The sequence below is a fragment of the Balaenoptera acutorostrata genome, chromosome X (genome assembly GCF_949987535.1).
Source record: "Balaenoptera acutorostrata chromosome X, mBalAcu1.1, whole genome shotgun sequence".
Classification (NCBI taxonomy): Eukaryota; Metazoa; Chordata; class Mammalia; order Artiodactyla; family Balaenopteridae; genus Balaenoptera; species Balaenoptera acutorostrata.
Genome location: NC_080085.1, coordinates 2,382,634 through 2,408,838, shown reverse-complemented (window position 1 = coordinate 2,408,838; position 26,205 = coordinate 2,382,634). Strand labels below are relative to the sequence as shown.

Here is a 26,205-nt window from a genome sequence, read left to right as displayed (position 1 = left end):
CAATAAACTAAATTTTAAAAATATGAGATATTGTGCGTGAGTGGGAAGAAAGAGGGTGTATAGGAACTCTCTCTACTTCCTGCTTCATTTTTCTATAAACCTGAAACTCCTCTAAAAAATAAACTCTATTAGTTTTTTTTTTTTTTTTTTTTTTTTTTTAAAGGATTTTCTTATTTATTTATTTATTTATTTATTTATTTATTTTTGGCTGTGTTGGGTCTTCGGTTCGTGCGAGGGCTTTCTCCAGTTGCGGCAAGCGGGGGCCACTCTTCATCGCGGTGCGGGGACCGCTCTTCATCGCGGTGCGCGGGCCTTTCTCTATCGCGGCCCCTCCCGTCGCGGGGCACAGGCTCCAGACGCGCAGGCTCAGCAATTGTGGCTCACGGGCCCAGCTGCTCCGTGGCATGTGGGATCTTCCCAGACCAGGGCTCGAACCCGTGTCCCCTGCATTAGCAGGCAGATTCTCAACCACTGCGCCACCAGGGAAGCCCCTATTAGTTTTTAAAAATAGAATAAAGCTTAAAAATAAAGATGAAACAAAATAAAATAAACCTCTTGCTCTGCAAATTTAAGTTACGAATTACCCCCTCCGTTTGCCCCTCATAACTCCTTCAGTGTTGAAATCAACATATTGGCTTATCCCACTATGGAGAACAGTATGGCGGTTCCCCAAAAAACTAAAATAAGAGCTACCATATGATCCAGCAATCCCACTCCTGGGCGTATATCCAGAGAAAACTCTGATTCAAAAAGATGCGTGCACTCCCGTGTTCATAGCAGCTCTATTCACAATAGCCAGGACATGGAAGCAACCTAAGTGTCCATTGACAGATGAATGGATAAAGAAGATGTGGTAGAAATACACAATAGGATACTTCTCAGCCATCAAAAAGAATGAAATAATGCCATTTGCAGCAACATGGATGGACCTAGAGATGATCATACTAAGTGAAGTCAGTCAGACAGAGAAAGACAAATACCATATGATATCACTTATATGTGGAATCTAAAATATGATACAAATGAACTTATCTACAAAACAGAAACAGACTCACAGACAGAGAGAACAGACTTGTGGTTGCCAAGGGGGAGGGGGTGGGGGAGGGATGGAGTGGGAGTTTGGGGTTAGCAGATGCAAACTAGTATATACAGGATGGATAAACAATAAGGACCTACTGTAGAGCACAGGGAACTACAGTCAATATCCTGTAATAAACCGTAATGGGAAAGAATATAAAAAGAATGTATATATATATGTATAACTGAATCACTTTGCTGTAGAGCAGAAATAAACACAACATTGTAAATCAACTATACTTCAATAAAAAAGGACATATTGGAGTATGACAAGAAAAGAATTGTAGCTCTGTGTAGTGATGACAGACGTTACCTACAGTTATTGTGGGGCCATTTCTCAGGATATACATATACCAAGTCATTATGCTGGACACCTGAAACTAACATAAAGTTACATGTCAATTATACCTCAGTAAAGGGAAAAAAAATATTGGATGCTCAGAAGTTTGACAGCAATGTTGAAATGAACTGACATCCTAAAAGGAGACATCTCATAGCAAATACATTGATTAGGGTTCTGCAAATGTTGGTGTTTCTCAATATCATCCACTTTTTAAAATATTAAAGTCTCTATGAACTTTAAAAGAAAATGTGCTTAGCACACAATGTCCTTCCATTTCATTAGGGCATATTGCACGCTGTTTTCTATATATGTTTTTAGAGATCTGTTTTTAAAATTATTTTTTTCTAAGAATGACAAAATCTTTTGATAAACCAGAGTATTTATCTAAAATTATTGGAAACTCCTTAGCCAGTGTTCTTTATTTCCACAAACAAGCCAAATGTGGGTTTTAGTGATATGAAAGGGACTGATAAATATTGGGAAAACAGATGACAGCTTAATTACAAATAACATCCAGAGTTGCTTAACCCAAAGTAGATTTACTTAGTTAGATGCTGAAATTTTTTAAAAACAGAAAATCACCAAGCAGCTTATAGGATCTGAGTAATGGTGTATTCAGTCAGCTGGGGCATGATCACGGATGGTAAAATTTAACATTTTCATGACTCTTCATGCAAATGGAGAAATCATTTTTTTTTTCAATATTCTTTTCCCATACCTACCAAAACTGATGCCATATTCTGCAACACCCAGCAAAACAGGATCGGTTTATGTTAGGCACATAGAACTATTACAAATATATAAAATAGTAATAAATGTTATCATTAAATTTATTTATAAATCTGAATTAAACTACTATTGATTATTTACTAATGACCAAACATAAGAAGTTTTCCTTATTATTATTAAGCAGTGTACCAAACATTAAATTTATTATTATTATTATTCAGTATACAAAAGATAAGACGATCTATTATCATTGTTATTGTTAAGCAATGCTTATTATTGGTTCCTCACTAAATGCCAAACATTATAATAAGCTCTTTACATGAAATATCTTGCGCTGGTTTCACAACAATCACATGAATTTGTTATGTAGGCATAGCCAGAATCCAAATCCAGGGTGGTTGTATTTGAAGGCCAGTTTTCCTAACCTTGACAGTCTGATGAAAACATAAACATTCAATTTTTTAAAATGCGGCTATTTATAACCACAGCCACCTTTGAAGAAGAGGGACGCTCCTTAAATAGAAATCTTGGCGTTCTTCTGGGTCTTAGGAGGGCCTGGATATGTGCCTTGGGGAGAGCAGGATGGATTTTCAGAATCAGTGAAGGAGAAGAACTTCAGGGGGCCAAAGGCTATTTACAAATGGATGCTTCAGCCGAGAGAAAAAATGTTTGCATTTCTCCACTGTAAACTATCTCCACCTTCCCTGGAAGGCAGAAGAAAAGGAGTATTAAATTCAATTTTGGCCTCAAAATACACAAATAAAGAGAAACAGAGAATAAAAGATGGATGGATGAATGGATGGATGGATTGACGGTGGATGAATGGATGGATGGATGGTTGGGTAGATGGATGGGTGGATGGATGGTGAGTGTGTGTGTGTGTGTAAAACAATGTGAGTTTGTAGGAACAAAATTTATAGGAAATCTAAAAATCCCATTCTATTCCCTTATTTCGATTTCCCTTCTATTCCTCAGCATGTGCTGGAGCTATTACAAAACCAGATACATTTGGCCGAATCTGTTTTCATTGAGCCTTGTCTCTAAGTCATAAAAAGTAATCAACGGGAAACAGATCAAAACGCAGAACATTAGCAGGAAGGCCCAGAAGATGAAGCCAACGCATCAGCCTTCAAATGACAGGCCCCAGGGAATCCAGAGCTGAGGCTGCCCAGGCTTGATCCAATCTTCACATCAGACTCTCTTCCTGCTTTGCAGCCTTTAACCGACAAGCGGAGATGCTTCCATGCCATCTCTTAGCGACACGAGCCCAGACTGGCTTAGCTACGAACTGAGGGAGGTGGCATTCGTGTCCGAAACAGGCGCAGATCGTCTCTTTCGGGAAGAACATCCAGAGGGAATAGAGGGGGCGGGGTGGGGGGTCGCTGCGGGCTGGATGTACAGCTCCCAGTAGCCGTGCGGAGCCCGGGAGTGGAGGACTGCCTCCTGGGCAGGTCTGCGTGCTCGGCTGGCGGGCGTCTGGGCTGTGCCCAGGGTGAGCTCGGGGATGGGCCCTCGTGCACGGGGCACCTGCGGGGAAGTCTGTACCTCGCCGTCTTGCAACCTGCCCTTCCGGGGGGCGTCCACCACACGGGAACAGATGCAGTCACTGGAACGCGATTCTTTGAACGGGAAACTGGCGTTGAAGATCATCCAGCTGGACTTCCACCCACAATCCTTAACTCACCCCAAAGGAGGGACATGCCTAAGCCTGGACGACTGCTCCAGTCATCTGGCCACGCTCAGTAAGGCGGGGGATCGTGGCTACCTTTTGGAGGCTTGGGGCTCTCCCACTTTTGTGCTCATTACCTTGAAATATTTCATTCCCCCCCCCTTCTGGGGATATAGGGAAAATGAACGGCATGTAGGCCTTGCTCTGTTTTCTCAGGGTCTCCCTCAGACTCCCAGGCAAAGGCCCCCAGTGACCTTCACTCAAAAGCAAGGAATAAAATCATCTGATTGTTCCGTACGTTCTTAGCCTATTTATCCCTGAGAAAAATGAAGTGAGACATTTAGACCGATATGCTAACCACGAATCAGCATGAAAATCACGTGCATCACAAATTCACAAGCCAAGACCAATTCGTTATCTTTGGCAACAAGATGAGAAGAAAATAAGCGACTTACTAGTTATCTTTATAGAGTCGTGGTAATTTTCTCCCATAGGGTCCATTATTAGTAATAATGAGTGATGTAATATATATTTGAATTTTTCTTCAGGAAGGAAGGAAGAAGTGAGGGAGGGATGGAGGAAGGAAGGAAGGAAGGAGGGAAGGAAGGAAGGAAGGAAGGAAGGAAGGAAGGAAGGAAGGAGGGAAGGAAGGAAGGAAGGAAGGAAGGAGGGAAGGAAGGAAGGAAGGAACTGTTAGGTCCCATGGAATCAGCATGCAATTGTGAGTAAGGCTGTTATGAACGGAACTGTGTCTTCCCGTAACCCCTCTGAGGACATATTTGGAGACAGGAACTTTAGGGAAGTAATTAAGGTTCACTGAGGGCATCAGGGTGGCACCCTAACCCCACAGGGCTGTGCCCTTGTAAGGAGAGGAAGAGACACCACAGTTCCTTGTCTCTCTCTGTATGTCTCTCTCTCTCTCTGTCTACTGGCATGTGCAGAGAATTGGCAAGCTGAGGACACAGGGAGAAGACAGCCGTCCACACGCCAAGGCAAGGGGCCCCGGGAGAAACCAGCCCTGCCCACACCTCGATTTGGGATGTCCAGCCTCCAGGGCTGGGAAACAGTAATTTCTGTTACTGGAGCCCCCAACCCATGGTATTCTGTTATTGTAGCCCTACCTGACAAATACAAAGTGCCTCACCTGTTTGCATCTTTAAGACCAACCCCGACCCTTATACCCCTCACACGTCATAAGCCCTTAGTAACGTTTTACCGAATTGAGATTTAAAAATAAAAAAAATTCCGTTCTCTGAAGTGCACACAAATCATTTGACGAAAAAAAATATAGGTTTAGAAAAAGTGAGAAAAGACAAAACTCAGGGACTTCCCTGGGGGCACAGTGGTTAAGAATCCGCCTGCCAATGCAGGGGACACGGGTTCGAGCCCTGGTCCAGGAAGATCCCACATGCCGCGGAGCAGCTAAGCCCGTGCACCACAACTACTGAGCCTGCTGTCTGGAGCCCGTGAGCCGCAACTACTGAGCCCGCACACCTAGAGCCCGTGCTCCGCAACAAGAGAAGCCACTGCAGTGAGAAGCCCGCGCACCACAACGAAGAGTAGCCCCCGCTCGCCGCAACTAGAGAAAGCCTGCGTGCAGCAACGAAGACCCAACGCAGCCAAAAAAATAAATTAAAAAAAAAAAAAAAAAAAAAAAAAAGACAAAACTCCAAGCGGAGGTATTCAAGGGGGAATGAACGATTGGGATCACGTATTGGAGTTCTTTGTAGTGTCTGAAATGCGTGGTGCATTTATTCATTCCAGGGTTGTTGAGTGGAGGAGGTACCATCCATCCCATCCTGTGTCAGATTTCATTCCAGAAGTTCTCTGAATGCAACATGATTACTCTGCTCTGCCCTCACCCTAGGAGGTCTCACAGTAGGTTATAATCATGAGTTCATCTCTCTCCATCCTCACGTGCTGACCTCTCTGGGGACAAGAACGGGGTTTGTCCACACCGAGGGTTGACACACTCTTCCTGTGAAGGGCCAGATGGTAAATGTGGGCCGCCACGGCATGGGGGAACACGTGCCTTGGTCTGGAAGGGTCTAGAAATGGATGCCCCGTGGACGGGTTTCCTCCTGCAGAACAAGAAAACTTGTGTGAGTTGTCGCATGAGCATATCATACTATCTCAGAAAAATAATTCCGTCTGCCACAGTCAGGGCGTGTGACGGTCCAAACAGAAACCCAGAGGAAGGCTGTGGTGAGCACACAGGTACAAGCCCCGCGCAGTCCTGGGTGGGGGATTGATGAGGGCGATAAGCAGAGAAAGGCTCCAGTTTGAAGGACCTGATAAGAGCACAGTCAACAGGATGTAGTGACAGACCGCATTTGGAAAAAAGAGAAGAAAGGCGGAGATAACGTCCGAATTAGGGCCCAGCAGGATTGAACAGAAACGTGTACATATATATATATTTTTAATATTGAGAAAGCGAACCACCAGCTTGGGTGATGGGGGCAAAATGTGGTAGCAATGAATTCACCTGTTATTATTTTTACTCTAGAAAATCAGTTTTCAACCCTGAGCCTTTACAAGGAAGTAATAAGAATTAACAAATCTTTCAATTATCACTTTAAAATCATGTTCATATTCATATTCAAAGCACATGTACTTGCTTTAATAGTCAGGACGGTCACATTTCACCAAAACCAGATAAGATGCTTTCTGTTGGTGATTGGTTCAATTGGGGGTTATTTTATAAATACATAAAAAGAATGAGAACGTACACTTCTAAAATGAACAAATAATTATTTTCATTTTAAAAAGGGCAAGATACTTTTAGACTAGCTTTGCATACATGAAGTCTAGTTGACGTCTTTCCTAGAGAAAGATTAAGGTCAACATATTGGAAATATGTCCTGTCATATGTGGGATATATTGCTTAGTAAAACGAGAGAAGGAGAGAAAAAAAGCTGGTTCTCAACCTATTCTACCAATAACTGTGACTTTGAGGGTTTTTTCCTCCATGCTTATTCTCTATTTCTGGTCTCTTCTGGGTCTGAAATTCTGATTGACTTGCTGCAGTTACAAAATCACTGATAAATTCTCTCCACGGAGTGTAAATAAACCAGTCGATAGAATTATTTTCTTTTCCTTTCACACACGCATGAGTATATAATATTTTGCAGAGTTAAAAAATAATAATATGAATACGCATGTACAATGCAGCATAAAGCAAGACACATATCCCATATGTTATAAGCTTCTTGTGTGTCCCTCCAAAGCCCTCATGGTTAAAATATCCTGAATGTATGTTCCTCATTAATTTGTTTTTGTTTGTTTGTTTTTGTTTTTGGCCACACCACGAGGTTTGCGAGATCTTAGTTCCCCAACCAGGGATTGAACCCAGGCCCTCAGCAGTGAAAGCACCAAGTCCTAACTGCTGGACAGCCAGGAAATTCCCCCTCGTTATTTTGTCTTATGAGTAGTTTTGTCATGGGTCTCATCTCTAAACTGTAAATTATGTTGTTTGCCTGTTTTTGATCTTTATATAAATGGCATTGGGTTACATGTCTCCTCCTCCAACATGCCTATTTCCTTCAACACTGTTTCTGAGAATTATGTTGTTGATTTACTTAGCTGTGTTTTATTCATTTTCTTTGCTGTATATTATTCCACCATCTGAATATCACGTGGTTTACTTACTTCTTTTTTCCCTCTCAATAACCATTTGGAGGGCTTCCCGTCTTTTTTTCCTAGTACACATTTCTAAAAGTCTTTCCAGGGTAAGTAATTTGTGGAATTACTGAGTCATATGCATTTCCTCATCTTTACTTAGTCATGCCACGTGGTTTTTCCAAGTAGCTGTAGCACATCTACAGGCACAGTATGAGTGTTCCCATGTCTGTGCTCAGCTTTTGCTACTGTTGTTACCAAACCACACTTGGGTCCCCTCACCCACGTGAAGTAAAACCAATCTACTGACACTGGATTGTGGTGAAGGAAAGTGCAGTGCTTATTGCAGGCATCAAGCAAGGAGTCCAGGCAGTTAGTACTCAAAAGACCTGAACTCCCTGATGGCTTTCAGGGGAGGGTTTTTAAAGACAGAGTGAGGGAGGGGGTCTGTGGGTATGTGGTCAGTTCGTGGACCTTCTTCTGATTGGTTGGTGGTGAGGTCATCAGCAGTCTACATCTTCAACCTTCTGGTTCCAACCGGTCTGGGTTCTCCATGCTGGTGGGCAGCATGCAGTTAACTTCTCCCACCTGGTGGGGTTTCAGTATCTGCAAAACAGCTCAAAGGACATGGCTCAGAATATGATCTATAGCCCTTGAGGAGGAACTAAAGGTCCTTGACTTTGTTTAATGGCCAAACAATTATTATTTTGTCTTGCTTGACTGTTTTCTTTTCTTTCTGCATTTTCTCACTTCTCTGATTAAATGCAATCTTTGACTAAAGTTCTTCTACAGACAAAAGGCAGGTGGAGGACATGGGGCGGGAGGAGGCGAGGGAGACCTGTCTGGGAAGGCCCCATAGGGTCCCACTTGGTTACACTATTAGATACCCATTCTGGTTTTAATTTTATATCCCTGATGACCGCTGAGTGAGCTGCTTCTCTTTGTTTAATTTGTAACTTAGATTTCCTTTTCTTTGAAATGCCTGTTGGAGTCTTTCACCCGTTTTTCTATAATCATGTGGTCTTCTCAAGTGGACGTGTAGGAGTTCTTTATGTATTATGAATACTAATCTTCTGTGGATTATTTATAGCAGATATGTTCCCCCAATCTGTGTCTTGCCTGGTCACTCCTTTATAGGAGTCGTGAGGCAAAGAAGTTCTTCGTTTTCATGTCATTGAATGCATCAGTCTTTTCCTTTCAGAGTTTCTGCTGATTGTCTCTTGGTTAAAAAATTCTTTCTTTTGCAAGGTCATAAATATATTTGCTTGTATTTTCTTCTAAAGAGTTTTAAGGTTTCACCTTTTAAACCTAACTGCTTAATCTTGAATCCTTTGATTTTTTTTTTTTGAAGCATTGTTGATTTACTTGAAACTTTTGATTTTGAAGTATGGCTTGGTCCTTATGGAGAACGAGTGGTCCCAGCGCCATATTGATTAGGTCATGGTTTACCCATGGATTTGTCACACACCACCATGCCTTCCATTGACTGTTTTGAATCCCAGCACCCAGGCACCACTGCATTCCTACTATTGCATCCTTAAAGATAACTTGTCATCTGCAAGAATAATCTCCCCCCTTGTTTTTCTTCTTCAAATTTATTTTACCAATATTGGCTATTTGTATATCAGTTTTAAAGTCAGGTAGTCAAGCTTTTGAAAAAAATTTTGCTGTAACTATGAGAGAGAGAGAGAGACTGCTTGCATCTTTATGCTACCAAATTTTTCAGACTTTCAGTATGATACGTTTCTTAAATTATATTCTCAGCTATGTCTGTCAACAGGACATTAAATCTCTGCAATTTTCTTCATTTGTTCTTGTGTTTCTTTTGGTAGAACAATCCAAAAGACTTTATTTTTTCTTGTTATTATAAATGGTTTATTCTTTTCATATGATGAAATACTCTTGTTCCAGTGTATTGAAAGGAAATTGACTTTGCTTCATGATTTTGTAAATGGCAATTTGCTAAACTCATTAATTCTATGTTTTATCTAGAAACTTGTTTGTTTGTTTTCTTCTGTATACATGTAGAAAATACCGTCTGCAAATGATATGATTCTCCTTCTTTCCAGTTCTTGTACTTTATTTTTTTCTTGTTCTGGTCTGATTGTACTGGCTAGAACCTGCAAGACAGTGTTGAATAGAAACGATGTTATCCCTGAATTGTTCCTGATTTTGAGGAGACCACTTGCAAAGTTTCACTATTTGGTATTATGTGCAATCAGTTGTTTTGTAGAAAGCCTTTATTCGATTAAGGAAGTTTTTATTTATTCCTGTTTTGTTAAATCAGGAATGGATGCTCAATTTTATCCAAGTTATTTTCTGCATCAGTTGATATAAGAAGGGCTTGTTTTTACTTCATTTTTTTCTTTCCTTTAATCTGTTCACATTTAATGTGCAATATAAAACAAACTCACTTAATGGCTTACCTAACTTGTTTTGCCAACACTTTGCTTTGAAATTTGCAATTTTTACTCACAAAGAGTGAGATTGATCTGTGATTATCTTTCCCATGCTTTCTTAAGTTTTGGCATAGAAATATTACTGGTTTCATAAAATACATTGAAGATGTTGCTTGTTTTTCTGTTGTCTGGAGTAGTTTAGATAATACTGGAATTTTCGACTACTTGATTAAAACTACCTGAGCCGAGTATTTTCTCAGTGGGAAGCTTTTAAACTACTGATTCGATTTATTAAATTTCTATAATACTTTTCAGCTCTTACATAGGTACTTGAGTCAGTTTTGGTTAAAAAAATACCAAATTCATAGAACAGTGTGAATGCCTCTATTGTGTCCAAGTTTTTAAATGTATGGGGAAAACGTTATTAAAAATGTTATCTTCTTGGATTTTTTGTTATTGTTATAAACACTGCTGCATCTTAAGTTATATCTGCTTTTTATTATTCATTGGCACATTCTATTTTCTTTTTATGTTCATTCTTATCAGAATTTTGCTGATTCTACTATTTCTATTTCAGTGTACTTTTAGCTATATTACAAATTAAAATTTAAATTAAAATAATTGAATGTTAAATGTAAATTTTTATTTTGAATTGGGAGATGGGGATTGACATATATACAGTAATATGTATAAGACAGATAACCAATAAGAACCTGTTGTATAAAAAATAAAATTAAATTAAAAAAAAAATTTTTTTTCTTTGGCCATGTGGCCCGGCTTGCGGGATCTTAAATTCCCGACCACGGATCGAACCTGTGGCCCCAGCAGTGGAAGCATGGGTGCTAATCCCTGGACCGCCAGGGAAATTCCAAATGTAAATTTTTAAATAAAACTAATTATACCAAAATTCAATTTTAACTTAAAATGGATTTTATTAAAAAGTTTTAAATGCTTTTAATTTTGGCTACATGGATCTTCTGTTTCTTTTCTTTCTTTCTTTTTTTTTTTTTTTTTTTTTTATGTAATGAACCCTGCTGTTTTCCTTTTCTTTCCTTCCTCTTTCCTTTGTGGTGTTCCGCTGTACTCTTTCTAACCTCCCAGGTCGGCCACTGTGCTCTTTTAATCTGGTACCGTCTCTCCTTTCCTGGCACAAACACTGTACCTTTCAATGTAACCTCTGCGCGTCCCACAGCATCTAAACTGTTGACGAGAGTACCAAGTAGCCCCAAATGGAACTTGCCAATGTTTTCTCAGGAAATGGAGATTGTCTATGTAAATATAAGGGCGCAGTCGAGTTTCAAAAATAAACATTTGCCCCATGTGAAGGTCACTCTGTTCTACCTTCTCCGCAGTGAATTTGGAAAGAACGGACACTTTGTTATGCTTTTAGCAAAGCATCCCTGTCCGGGGGCTGGAAGCAGCGACAAGATTCCCTGAGCCCCTTAGGGGAGACTTCTGTCCTTGGAACAAAAGAAGTAGGCAGATGGATTCCCCGTGCCTTTAGCCTGTGCTAAAAGCATCTGTGACCGCATGACTGGGTGACCCAAAATAGCACAAACGAGACCGTGTGGGAAAGCACAAAAGGGAATTAGCCTTCGTGCCTGTGTCTTTGCACGTAGATTAGATGATTCATGGAAGACGCTTTATGCACCCCACCTGATCTTCTGGGTGGAGGAGATGGGTACTTGCTTTGTGCTGGTTTTGAAGAGGGAGGGTCACGTAGGTGGCCCCTCCCAAGCTCCCTTGCGTCTTTTCTTTTCTTTAAAAAAATTTTTTTAAATTGAGGTATATTTGATGTACCATATTATGTTTCAGGTGTACAATATAATGATTCACAATTTTTACAGATTATGCTTCATTTATTGTTATTATAAAATATTGACTGTATTCTCTGTGCTGTACAACATACCCTTTTACCTTATTTATTTTATTTTATTTTTGGCTGTGCCGCGCGGCATGTGGGATCTTAGTTCCCTCACCAGGGATAGAACCTTCGCCCCCTGAAGTGGAAGTGCAGAGTCTTAACCACTGGCCCGCCAGGGAAGTCCCAGGGCTTATTTATTTTATACACAGTAGTTTGTATCTCTTACTCCCCTCCCCCTATCTTGCCCCTCCCCCTTCCCTCTCCCCACTGGGAAGTTATCTAGATCTGTGAGTCTGCTTCTGTTTTTGTTAGAGTCACTACTTTGTTGTATTTTGTAAGTTCGACACGTAAGTGATATCATACAGTATTTGTGTCTCTCTGGCTTATTTCATTAAGCATCATACCCTCCAGGTCCATCCCTGGTGCTGTATCCCGTGCGTCTTTTCGGTGATGCTAGGGGAAGGGGGGCACAGGCAGGACACGGGGAGGATTAACTGGCCTGGCTGAGTATCATCTTTGTGTGCTGATCACCTTCTTCCTTTAAAATGTTGTTCATCACGCATTTCTTTTCTGCATTCGCCTTGATCTTTTTAAGCATCGCATTAAAATAGCACGGCTCCTGAGGTGGCCATGGGGACTGACTACTACTGCATCACGTAGAATCGTGCCAGGAATCGGGTTTTCTTTTCGTTTAGAAAGCGCACCATGTGTTGTATTTTTCATGACCCTTGAACCCAGCCTTGCATCCCTAATTGCCACTTGGCCAACACTGGTTGAAGTCTTGCTAACGCTAATATCACATTTACAAATGCATTCCCAGGCCTGATTCATGACATAGCATATACACGTCAATCTGTACTTTCTTCTCAGGTATTTTCTTTAAGCTCCTGGTCCCTTTTTTTAAAAATTATAATTATCTTTTTTATCTTTTGGCCTCTCTGCACGGCACGTGGGATCTTAATTCCCCCACCAGGGATCGAACCCTCAGCCCCTGCCTTGGCAGTGTGGAGTCTTAACCACCGGACCACCAGGGAAGTCCCTTCTTGTCCCTTTTAGTTCAGTTAAAACAAAAGAAACCATCTGTAAATGCCGTGAACTGTAAACTGTAAAATGTTCTGACCTGCTGGAAGAGTTTAATTTCAATAAGTACACAAAATATAAATAAAAGTTTAATATTATTTCCCTTTTAAAAAATACATGGCTCGTCATTACTGAGTTTTGAGCGCTCTTGTGGGCTCAATTATACCCCCAACCTCCCCCAAAGATACCCTGAAATCCTAACCCCAGTATCTCAGAACGCGACCTTACTTGGAAATAGGGTCTTGGCAGGTAGAATCAAGTTAACGTGAGGTCCTAGTGGAGTGGGAGGGGGCCCTCTCTTAATAGAGCTGGTGTTTTGATGACCAGATGGTCCAGTGGAGACACAGAGACACAGGGAAAAAACCATGGGATGATGGACACAGAGAGAGAAATTGATGCAGTCACAAGCCAAGGAACTCCCAGGAGTGCTGGTAAACCACGAGAAGCCGGGGGCAGACAAGAAAGGAACCCTACCCCCCGCCAAGAGCATTCAGAGAGCACCTGCCAGGCCAGACTTCTGGCCTCTAGAACTGTGAAAGAATTACGTTTTTTTCCCCCTTTAAGCCACCCCAGTGGTGATGGCATTGTCCCTGCAGCCCTAGGAAACTCACTGAAAGAAGCCGGACACCAAAAGTCACAGAGCGCATGACGGCATTTGTATGGAATGTCCAGAATGAGCAAAGCCGTAGAGACTGAAGTCACATTGATGGGCCTCAGGGGCTGCAGGAGGGGAATGGAGAGTGACTGCTTGATGGGTACGAGGTCTCTTTTTGGGGTGGTGAAACGAGGGGTGCACAACATTGTGCGTGTACTAACTGCCCCTGAATTGTATGCTTTATGATGGTTAAAACAGCAAGTGGGAAAACTTGTGGGTGCTGTCAGAATCTCTCTCTGTGTCTCTCTCTCCCTCTCCCTCTTTCTCCCCCTCCACAAATTGTGACAGCCAAATATGTCTCCGGACACGTTGCCAAGTGTCCCCTGGGGGTCGAGGGAAAAGGTCAGCCCCAGGTGACAATCACTGGTCTAACGTCTAGTAACCACGACAAGGAGTTCTCCCCTCTCGACAGCTGCACTCACCCACCTGTCTGCCTCATCCATCACTTCACTGATTTTTCACATCGATTGCGTTGTAACGGCCGGCTTTTTCTTTTCTGTCTGTTCTGTTATTCTCTCCCTGCTGCCCGAGCACTGCATCTTTCAAGGTTCAACTGTTCACGCACTCGTCTAGTTTCTGCAACGTAACTTCTTTTTTCTATTCACCCAAAACACACGTACAAGAGACCAAAATGCAGCCCCTGCCGTGGCACAAGCTGGCTGGGGGCGCTTGCAGTATTCACTCCACTCTTTTTCCACCACGAAGAGTCTGGAACCCGGCACAAGGCCTCTTGGATTCAGGACAGCGACCCCAGGCTTCCTTGCAGCTGGAGTGGCATAGGATGGCCGTTGGTTGGGCATAAGGAAAGCAAGGAGCACCCGGGGACAGCTCCCATGAGCCTCTTCGGAAGAGCTGGGTGTCTGTCACATTCTTCTTTGACATCTCCAGCCTCCCTCTGAGAAGCCAGATGCCGTCCTGGGCTGTCAGGATAAAGACCAGCCTCCAAGCGGGCAGAGCACCTCACGGGCATTGGGCTGCCTCCCGGTGGACTTTCTCTTTCCTAGGAAGAGAAAATATCCATCTCTTCTGCATCACTGTGCCCTGGGGTTTCTGTTCCTTGCAGAGGAAATGAATCCTACCCAAGGTGGTACCCACATCTGTTTTACACATGCTGGCATTGCTGAGACTGCGTGGCCCTGTTCAGGGTCAGGTGGTGAAAAAGCAGGTGACCGTGAAGACACCATCAAATCTATAAAGGCGAGAATGGTGATGGGTGGGTAATAAATGTCCCTGCTCTTTGGTAAGTCAGCTGATGCCCCAGGCTGACCCCCCAGCCCACCCTGCTTCCCTCTCAGACTTTATCTGGACCACTGTGGGTCTCAGCGTTGGATACAGTTACAATCACTCGGGGAGGTTTAAATTGTTCTAATGCTCAGGGTGCCCTCCAGAGACCTGGGGTTCATTGATCCAGGTGCGTAGACGGGGTTGAGAGTCAGCACAAATTTGCTGTGTCCTTCCTTGTTCCTTCCTCCTCATTCACGCCTGCCAGCACTGGGCCAAAAGAGGGAGAGCCTCTATACATGTGACACCATCTGTTCTGAAAGATGCTCACACGCATTTGCTTAACGTAAGTGGCAGGGTGAGAAATGAAGACATCTGTACACACACGTTCACAGCACTATTCACAACCACCAGAAGGTGGAAACCACCCAAGTGTCCATGGATGCTTGGATGGATGGATGGATGGAGGGAGGGATGGATAAACAGAACGGGATCCATCCATGCAGTGGAATATCACACAGCCATGAAAAGGACTGAAGCTCTGACCCAGGCTACAGCGTGCATGAACCTTGAACATATTATGCTCAGTGAAAGAAGCCAGATGCAGAAGGACACACAGTGTGATTCCATTGATAGGAAACATCCAGAACAGGTAAATCCAGAGAGACAGAAAGTGGGTTAGTGTTTACCAGGGAGGGGGTGAGGACCGACTGTTAATGGGGACGGGCTTTCTATTTGAGGTGATGAAAATGTTCTGGAATTAAATAGAGGCGTTGGTTGCACAACTCTGTGAATGTACTGAAAGGCATCACATTGTACACTTTGGGTGAATTGAAAGCTATGTGAATAGTATCTCCCAAAGCTGTTTAAAATGCAAAGCGCTAGAACTTTTTTTTCTTCCCATCTGCAGACCGTAACTAAAATTAAAATGATACAAAATAATAAAATACAAATAGTGAATTCTGGTGGTTTCACCTATCTCCTTTCTCAGTTTTGTTTGTATTTCAACTGGGACCTTCTGGAAGATGCTGGAATCCCAAGAGTCCCCACAAAGAAGGTCATTTCAGGCACTATGCAAGGGCAATATTTTTTTTTCCTAACACCTCAGCCCAATTCAAGCCTGACACCATCAAGAGACATTTGCCCAGCTGGATTAGATCTCCTGGTTTTTACTTATTGCAACACTTCATACTCCAATAATAATTCCATCTGATCATTGGTTGACAAAATGTTTTCACATATATCGTTTAAGCCTCAAAACATTTCTGTGAAAGACATCTCATTCCTAATGTTTCCAAGGAATAAACAATTTAAACCCTTGAACTTGGAAAATGTAATTATTTTCCAATTTAGTATTCTCATCATACAACTTGGCTCACAGCAAATAATATTCATTTAATCATAAAAAAAAAGTTGGGGTGACTCTTCACTTCTCTTTGTGACAAACACACCTCAGACTTTATTTAATAAAGGGTACCTAGAGTAAAACAAAGCAAAACAAAAGCCACCTTTTTTTTTTTTCAAACCACAGCGAAGCATTATAATTACTAATGCAAATACACACACACACACACTCCTTTCCTTGCAAAGAATGTGCTCCTATTAGCTGGAAAACTTCTGATTATATATAATTATATAGTAATTAGGCTTGTAATGGCACTTTTATCATGCGTTGGATTAGATGGTTAGCATAATTATGGCAACCGTTTCGATCTGTATTAAAACCATGTAATTGTTTGGCGGGGCTGGGTGACACAGAACAGAGCTGATGCTCCCTGGAAAACATAGATGCTAAATAAATCCTCCCCCGTGTCCATTGAAAGTTCACTTCAAACATGGTTGTTTCAGAAAAAGCAACTGTTTAAAAAGCATTGAAATGTAGCTCAGAGGCACCTTTCCTGGTAAAGCATAGAATGAGAAAGAACCAAATCGGCAGATGCAAAAGAGTTTTGCATGAGTATTTTTAATGTTTGGTTGGTTGGAAAAAGGCAAACTGTCAATATTTCAGAGGTTTGACTTGATTGAAGGCTATTTGAAGAAAGTATTCATGTATTTTATTCTTTAACAGAAAGGGAATATTTCAGATACACTCTTGTGTTTCCTTGTTAGGAAATACATTGAAAATCATGAGTGTGGTGGGTAGAATCCTAAGATGGGCCCAGTTGTGGGTTCAGTGGGTCCAAAATTTATGTCTACCCAGAACCTGCAAATAGGAATTCGTTTGGAAATAGGGTCTCTCTGCAGACGTGATGAAGTGAAGGGTCTGAGATGAGGTCCTCCTGGATGAGGGTGGCCTTACATCCAATGACAGGGTCCTTCTAAGACACAGAAGGGGAGAGACACAGACACAGAGGAGAAGCCCCGGGAAGACAGAGGCAGAGACGGGAGGGACGCGGCCACGAGCCCAGGGACGCCTGGAGCCCCCAGAAGCTGGAAGAGGCGGGAAGGACCCTCCCCTGGAGCCTCTGGAGGGAGCGCGGCCCTGGGACACCCTGACCTCTGACGTCAGGTCCCCAGGACTGACAGAGGATAAATTTCTGTTGTTTTAAGGCATCTGGTTCTGGTCATTTGTGAAGGCAGCCCTAGGACATCTCATACCGTGGCACCCCTGGCCTCTAATTATAACAATCAAAAACACCTGCAGATGTTGCCTCCCCAGGAGGCAGGATCACCCCTGGTTGAGAAGCCCGACTCTAAGCCTACAACAGTCCAGGTTTGAGTCCAACAGAAATGAGCTCCACCTTTTCTGCCAAGAAGCAGAAGCCTCACTGAGTCCCACTGGCCTGGACAGCGTCCCCTGCCCTCACGCGAGCTGACCCGAGGAAGGAATGAGACTCTGCGTGACCCCAGGACTTGGTGTCCAGCCCACGGCCAACACCGGGGAGGGGTGGGTGCGCTCCAGCGTCTTCCAGACTGTCAGGTGTTTCGCCCGTCCGATATCCAACCCCAGGATGCTGCTCCAGAAGAAGGGCCCCATCCTCCGCAGGGATTCAGGTGGTGAAGCTTGGGGGTCTCCGTGAAGAAGCAGCCTTCTCCTCTTAGCCTGGCGCGTGCTTGGGAATCTCCCAGAAGGCGCGTTCAACACAGCCGCACCCCCAGAGCTTTCCGTTCATCGCACCTGGGATGGACCCCAGATTCTGCAGGTCCAAAATGTCCCCAGGTGATGCAGCGTTGCTGGTCCTGGCTGGCTTTGAGGACCACTGACTATCGGAAGAGGGAAGTTCTTTGTGGGATTCATCACTGAAAGGAATGTGCAGTCTTTCAGCGAGAAACCAAAGCTGAAGCCAGGACGTGGAAACAACCTAAGTGTCCATTGAGAGATGAATGGATAAAGAAGATGGGGCACATGTATACAATGGAATATTACTCAGCCATAAAAAGAAACGAAATTGAGTTATTTGTAGTGAGGTGGACAGACCTAGAGTCTGTCATACAGAGTGAAGTAAGTCAGAAAGAGAAAAACAAATACCGCATGCTAACACATACATATGGAATCTAAAAAAAAAAAAATGGTTCTGAAGAACCTAGGGGCAGGGCAGGAATAAAGACGCAGACCTCGTAGAGAATGGACTTGAGGGCACGGGGAGGGGGAAGGGTAAGCTGAGACGAAGTCCCAGCCCCCTGATTTCCAGGGAGAGGAGAGGGGCTGGAGGTTGAATCAATCATCAATGGCCAATGAGTTCATCAGCCGTGCTTAAATAGTGAAGCCTCCCTAAAGACCCAGAAGGATGGAATTCAGAGAGCTTCCAAGTTGGGAAGCAAGATCACTTCCACGTGACATGATGCCAGACCCCAAACTCCACAGGGACAGAAGCTCCTTTGTTTGGGACCTCTCCATCTGGCTGTGAATGTGTACCTTTTAGTATCCTTTGTCACAAACCAGTACTCTAGAGAATAAACGGGTTTCCTGAATTCTGTGAACCACTCTAGCAAATTAATAGAATCCCAGAAGGAGGTGGTGGGAAACTTCCATTTATAGGTGGTCGCTCAGAAACACAGGTGACCCCCGGGATTTGGCATTGGCATCTGAAGTGGAGGAAGTGTTGCGGGACGTGAGCCCTTCACCTGTGGGGTCTGACCTTTTCTCCAGGTGGATGTGTCGGAATTGAGTTGAATTGTAGGACACCCAACTGGTGTGCAAGCATTGATGTGGGAAACCCTCCCCACACACACGCATACACCTTGGAATTGGTACGAGAATCATTTTTACAGCACAGGAACTATTCCTGCACCATTGTATTGGGTTCAAACATGTTACTGGCCAATGCATCAGTAACAGGTGACCAAACTGTGGGCTATAAATGCGGCAGCCTCGTTTGTTTAATCTTCTTAGCTCCCCTTCTCTGCCAGAAGAGTAGGACACCCCAAGTATCCACTGCCCCTTGGCCTGCACCCCAGCATGAAGACACGTGGGGAAGATAGTTACCCAACCAGAAACTTGGGATCCAGCCGAGTAGAACCCAAGTCAGTCCCGCTAAGATCAGTGTTTACGATTTCCAGTTCGTTTGTGTATTGGCCTCATGTCTCTTGAGTCGTGATTCACAACCCGGGGGTTATTTTGCCTCCCCAGGGACACTTGGCAATGTCTGGAGACATTCTGGCTGTGACAGCTATAGGGGAGGGGGAGCTCCTGGCACGTGGTGGGTGGAGACCAGGGAAGCTGCTCCACACCCCACAGAGCACAGGACGCCCCTCATCACAGAGTCACGCAGCCCCAAACGTCAGTGGCACTGAGGCTAGAAGACAGTGATTTCCCACACAATAAAATGAGTGTCCTTTGTGGGGAAGTGAACCACGTGCAATTTCTGTGTCCTCACGTCTCGTCTCTTGAGTAACTGCTATGTTTTAGATCTTCTTGTCCAGAGATAAAATGTTTGTGCAACTTTCTCCATCGTTTGCCAGAGGACAAAGACAACATTTGAATCATAAAACGCCTTTCAAATGGACCGTACAAAAAAATACTTAAAATTTTATTTCTTGAGGATGTACACTTTAGACTTTTTTTTTTTTTGGCTTGATTCGTTTGAAGCATGTTATTCCACTCCAATAACCAAACTGTATTTTAGGAAGTGCATTTGGGTTTGCAAATGTGTTTTTGTAATACGGATAAGTGCCTCTGGAATAGAGCTCACGATGGTATTTCTCTAGGTAAAAAAAAAAAAACAGAAGATCAGACCTCTTATTAGAATCAGAGGGTATTTCAGAAGCAATTGAAGGAACACGGCAGTCCCAGAAATCTCGGGAAAATTGAGAGGATGAAAGCTAAACTCAGCATTAAAACTACAACGTGTTTCAATTCCATCTTAAATCAAGGAAGGAGTATTCATTCTACCTGCTGATTCTATGCTTAGGAAAACACACCTCACCCGTGTCTTCGTAAAAGTTTACTTAAATAGTACACACGTAACGATAGATTGTTTTATATTTTTTAAATCCTTTATTACAATAATCAACATAACTTATGTCTGAGTCTTCTTCCTTTTAAAAACTATGTTTAAACAAAACGTTAAATGAATATAGGTGGCGACATCTCTTTGTTCATAGAAGTTGGGGGTGCTTTTTTCATTTGGTTTTTTTTTTTTTTTTTTGGTCCGGGTGTTAAAAGGACCTCCAGGTCAATAAAAGACAGATGAGTGAGATTCCTGACCCCAGATTTTCCCGTCTGAGTCACTGAGATAAGCAATAACGTTTGGAAGAGTGAGGTCTGCTGACGTAAACCCTCTCAACCCCCAGGAACTGGACAGACTCTCCCAGTGAAGTCTGATTAGACAGACAAGATCAAAATTCCACGGGATGAACACAGATTTTCCCCTCTAAGCCCAAACTTCTCAATTTAAAACAAACACACACGAGCAAAAGAATATGGATGTGTCCACAGATGCCTTAGGGGTGATCAGCTCAAACATTTAAAAATACCTAAAATTTCAGCATCAGCGTCTAAATATTTTCTTAAGAGTAATCATTACCTGGCTTCAACCTAATTTTAAGCTGTTCTTTCTTTTTTAAATGGCATTTTAGGCTTTATTTATTTATTTATTTTTTGATGTGGACCATTTTTAAAGTCTTTATTGAATTTGTCACACCATTGCTGCTGCTTTATGTTTTGTTTTTTTGGCCCCGAGGCATGTGGGATCTTGGCTCCCTGACCAGGCATTGAACCTGCACCCCCTGCATTGGAAGGCAAAGTCTTAACCACTGGACCGCCAGGGAAGTCCCTAAGCTGTTCTTTTATACAAAGTAATTTCACCACTGAGGCAAGATTTGTTGGGAAGGAGTTCTTACGTCGGAAAGAGGACTTTTTAGACTTTGAAGCTGCAATTTCCAGAGAAAAGCTGCATTTGGTGCTGCTTTCTCAAAGATGCGTTCTAGTTTTTGCACTAGCCCGGTGACATTTTAGGGAATTAAGGAAATGAGCTTGAGAGAGCTTTAGAAGTATCAAGCTAATATTTCTTCAACTTCTCTGAGAAAGCTTTGCAAATGCGAGTAATTCCCACATATGCAATGTTGGGATTATGCTACCCAAGTAGGTGCAAACAAAAATAGGTCTCAAAAAAAAAAGCTCCTTATGCTTATAGAGCCTTTACAACTTAAAAAAATACAAACGCAACAATTTGTTTGTTTTGGTCACTGTGATTTTCGCATTGGATTTCCTGCTGCACTGTTTTCTATACAAATATCATTTCAGCTTCCCTGAATGGAGTTTCTTTCAAACTGGAGAGTTTCACAAAGCATGTGGAACTTGCTTCCCCCAACGCTGTCATGATAAATTGCTTGAGTATTATTGTCATGGAACAGATACCAGGAAAGTAGCTACGTTTGTAGAATTATTATTTAAGATTAAATGGAGACTGGGCTTCCCTGGTGGTGCAGTGGTTAAAAGTCAGCCTGCCAATGCAGGGGACACGGGTTCGAGCCCTGGTCCTGGAAGATCCCACATGCCGCAGAGCAACTAAGCCCATGCGCCGCAACTACTGAGCCCACGTGCCACAACTACTGAAGTCCACGCGCCTAGAGCCCGTGCTCCACAGCAAGAGAAGCCACCGCAATGAGAAGCTGTGCACCACAACGAAGACCCAACACAACCAAAAATAAAAACAAATTAATTAATTAATTAAAAAAATAAAGATTAAATGGAGACAAATCAATTTTAGGGGTGTTTTCTTTAAATGAAAATTGTAGCCAAATTAAAAAAGACAAATTTGGGCCCATCTATCTATCTATCTAATTTGTCTATTATATAATAAATGTCTGATACATAATTTCTTTTTTTTTTTGAAATGATATATTTATAAGTTTATTAATTAAGACATTGATTGCAATAGTTAAAATTAGAGACAAAGTATACATAAACGGGTGATAAATTAATATATTTATGGTACATCAATACAATGGAATATTATTCTCTTTAAAAAGCAGGACAATCAAAAGGAATGAGGAGACTCTTTATGGACTAATATGGAATGATACTAAGTAAAAAGTGGTTGTTCAGCTATGCTGTCATTGATGTAAATAAGGTTCATAATCCTTCAACTGAAATTCTAAAATTTATAAGTTTCTGAAAACAGAACTTTTTTTCATAAATAATTGGGTTGCAAACCTTGAACTGAACTTGCAAGGGGATACTTATAACTTAGTCATATGTTTCAGTAAAAAATATTAATGTCTGATACATAATTTCTATCTATCTGTCCACCTATCCATCTAGCATCTATCTATCTACCTATCTATCTACCTAAACCTATATATACACACCCACATACAAAAATTATATCTATCATCTGTGTTGAATAGCAACTCTACATTGTGCTAAGACAGTGATTCCCAACCACAGACACTGCCCTCCTTCTCCAGAGGGGCAATGTCTGCAGACATTTTTGGTTGTCACCATTGGGGACGAGGACATGGTCCTGGCATGGGGTGAGTGGAGACCAGGGAAGCTGCTCCACGCCCCACAGTGCCCAGGGCAGCTCCACTACAGCAGAGAATTATCTGGTCCAAATATCCACAGTGCCAGGGAAGAAAAACCCTGGGCTGTAGATTAGGAGATATTCAGCGGGACCCGTTAAATGTGCACACCAGGGAAGGGTACCCACGGAGTGATGGACAGAACAACCCAAACGCTGTAGAAGGATCTGATTAGTGTCTATCTCACCTGGCATCTCTGGTCCTCTGTACCCAGTGGCATGCCCTATACATGGAGTTGAACATAACTCCAGGTACCACCTATTCTAGAAGAGAAATAAAATAGTCCCTAAACAATTTTTAATGAATTTTCCAATAAATTATGTATTTTCTTTTACAGTGTCTTTTTTTTTGGGGGGGATGGTGGATGAGCCAGGGCTTTTTGGGGTTTGTTTTTAAATTGAAATATAGTTGATATACGTACACAATATTATATGTCTCGGGTACAACATGGTGATTCACAATTTTTCCAGGTTAAACTCCATTATAGGTTATTACAAGATAATGGCTCTATTCCCTGTGCTGTACAATATACCCTTGTATCTTATTTATTTTATACGTAATACTTTGTGTCTTTTAATCCCCTCCCCCATCTTGTCCCTCCCCCCTTCCCTCTCCCCACTGGTAACTGCTAGTTTCTTCTCTGTATCTGTGAGTCTGCTTCTTTTTTTGCTATATTCACTAGTTTGCTTTGTTTTTTAGATTCCACATATAAATGAGATCCTACAGTATCTGTCTTTCTCTGCCTGACTTGTTCCGCTGAGCGTAATATCTTCCAGGTCCATCCACGTTGTTGCAAATGGCAAAAGTTTGTTGTTTTTTTATGGCGGCATAAAAATGTTAAAGAACCTCTCCGGAACCCCTCCAACCTCAGAGCATGCCTTGTTTACACACCAGTGTTTAGTAAAACACTCAGATGGCTTTTGACTGCAAACTGAAGCAGGAAGTGTTAGAGGTGGGGCTGGGGCTTGGTGGCCAAAGTGGTTTGAGAAGTCGAGAAGATGGTATCAAGTAAAGGGTATAAAAAAAAAAAAGGGGGGGTGTCAGATGAAGATTCTTGCTTAACTGCTCCGTGGCAGCCGATCCGGTGCGTGTCAGAGTCCAGCCACAGTACTTCAAACGAATGACATCACCTTTTCCCACTGTCCCTGCAAAACAAGCACCTTAAAGATGGTGCAGCCGATTGCATTCTCCAGAGGTGACCTGACATCTCCCATCCACAGGTTCTTATCTTGCCTCTCCCCCAAGAAGTGGAGCCTAAATTCCTTCCCCTTGCATCCGAGATAAACTTACTATGTCTCACATGTCTTAGTTCCCTAGAGCTGCCAAAACAATGCACCACTGATTGGGTGATGCACTGGGGCTTCACCCAATCGTCGTGCGATTGGGGCTTAAACATCAGACGTGTATCTCTCCTAGTCCTGGAGGCTGGAATCTGAGATCCAGGTGTGGGCAGAGCTGGTTCCTCTTGAGGCCTCTCTCCTGGGCGTGTAGACGGCCGCCTCTTCCCTGTGTCCTCACGTGGTCGTCCCTGTGTGTGTGTCTGTGTCCTGATCTCCACTTCTTATAAGGACACCAGTCCTGTGGGATCAGGACCCACCCTAATGACCTCATTTTACCCTCATCCCCTCTTTAAAGACCCCATCTCCAAATACAGCCCCATCCTGAGGTCCTGGGGGTCAGGGCTTCAACATATGGATTTTGAAGGCACGCACTTCAGTCCCTGTCACCACAGAATGGGGGTGGAAGGGACACTTCGAAGACGAGGTTAGGAAAGCCCCTGTAGCTTCCTCCCATTTCTCCAGGAATGCTCTCTGGTGGAAACCAGCCCCAGGGCTGGGAGGAAACCCAAGCCCCATGGACGTGGTCCTGCGGACAGCCCCAGCGGAACCCAGCTTCAAGTCACCCCTCTTCGGCTCTCGATCTGATGACCTCTGCGTGCTCATTCCAAAATAGCACCCCATCCACCTAAATATGCAACTGACCTCATCCCATTTAATGAAAACCATGAAGTAAACCTGAAAATTGGGAAGAGAGAGGGCAGAAGTTGTACTATTTCATTCATATTCATTATGGAGGAGGGGGCCAGAAATCCAGTTTGTCTCTGAGATAACTGCATTCAGCTCTTTCCGAGATTCCATTTCCCGGCAGCCTTTATTTTACTTTTGACAAGCTGGTGTCGCACCAGGTGTAGCCTTGAGAGAAACGGCTCCGTCTGGTCCCACAAAGCTCTGATGCGTAGGCTCTACCTGCAGGCATCCCGGCTCACACAGCAGGAACTCAGAAGAGCCAACACCCAGCCTGCAACTGCAAAAGCCTGCAGCCATCTCACACCCCCGACTCGGGAAATAATAACGTGCCCCTCTTAGGAACACTGGCAACTAGTATGAAGGATACTGTTTTTGCCCTCTGTGTCTTGGTCTCACTGCTCCTTGCAAAATTCTGGAAAGATCTTTGAGAGCAAGAAAATCGGTAGCAATAGCTCCAAAAGGAGGTCAGAGTTTTGAAGCTGTCATTCTTTTTTTTTTTTAATTTAAATTTTAATTTTTTTATTGAAGTATAGTTGCTGAAGTTGCAGGTGTACAATATAGTGATTCACAATTTTTATAGGTTGTACTCCATTTACAGGTATTGTAAAATATTAGCTATGTTCCCTGAGCTGTATAATGTATCCTTGTAGCTTTTTTTTTTTTAAACATCTTCATTGGAGTATAATTGCTTTACAATGGTGTGTTAGTTTCTGCTTTATAACAAAGTGAATCAGCTATACATATACATATATCCCCATATCTCTTCCCTCTTGCGTCTCCCTCCCACCCTCCCTATCCCACCCCTCTAGGTGGTCACAAAGCACCGAGCTGATCTCCCTGTGCTATGCGGCTGCTTCCCACTAGCTATCTATTTTCTTGTAGCTTATTTTATACCTAATAGTTTGTACCTCTTACTCCCCTCCCCCTATACTGCCCCTCCTCCCCTCCCCGCTGGTAACCACTAATGCATTCTCTATATCCGTGAGTCTGCTGCTTTTTTGTTATATTCACTAGTTTGTTATGTTTTTTAGATTCCACATATAAGTGATAACATACAGTATTTCTCTTTCTCTGTCTGACTTATTTCACTTAGTATGATCATCTCTAGGTCCATCCATGTTGTTACACATAGCATGATTTTATTCTTTTTTATGGCTGAGTAATATTGCATTGTATATATGTACCACATCTTCTTTATCCATTCCTCTGTCTGATGGACATTTAGGTTGCTTGTCCTGGCTATTGTAGATAGTGTACAATAGTGTAATAGCCATGTCCTGGCTACTGTAGATAGTGTAATAGCCATGTCCTGGCTACTGTAGATAGTGTAATAGCCATGTCCTGGCTACTGTAGATAGTGTAATAGCCATGTCCTGGCTACTGTAGATAGTGTAATAGCCATGTCCTGGCTACTGTAGATAGTGTAATAGCCATGTCCTGGCTACTGTAGATAGTGTAATAGCCATGTCCTGGCTATTGTAGATAGTGTAATAGCCATGTCCTGGCTATTGTAGATAGTGTAATAGCCATGTCCTGGCTATTGTAGATAGTGCTGCTG

The 26,205-nt window shown here is 42.8% G+C and overlaps 1 long non-coding RNA gene across 2 annotated transcripts in view; it reads right to left on the bottom strand.

Annotated features, from left to right (window-relative positions):
* Positions 1-2,023: 2,023 nt before the first annotated feature.
* LOC130706375 (uncharacterized) overlaps positions 2,024-26,205 on the bottom strand; it is a 35,246-nt gene continuing 11,064 nt past the window's right edge. Inside the window, exons 2-3 of one of the 2 annotated variants that reach the window (XR_009006638.1) lie at positions 5,681-5,899; positions 2,024-2,853 (exon numbers count right to left, since the gene is read on the bottom strand). This is a non-coding gene — a long non-coding RNA (uncharacterized LOC130706375). The remainder of the gene's footprint in view (positions 2,854-5,680; positions 5,900-26,205) is intronic. The other variant, XR_009006639.1, reaches the window with a different exon arrangement.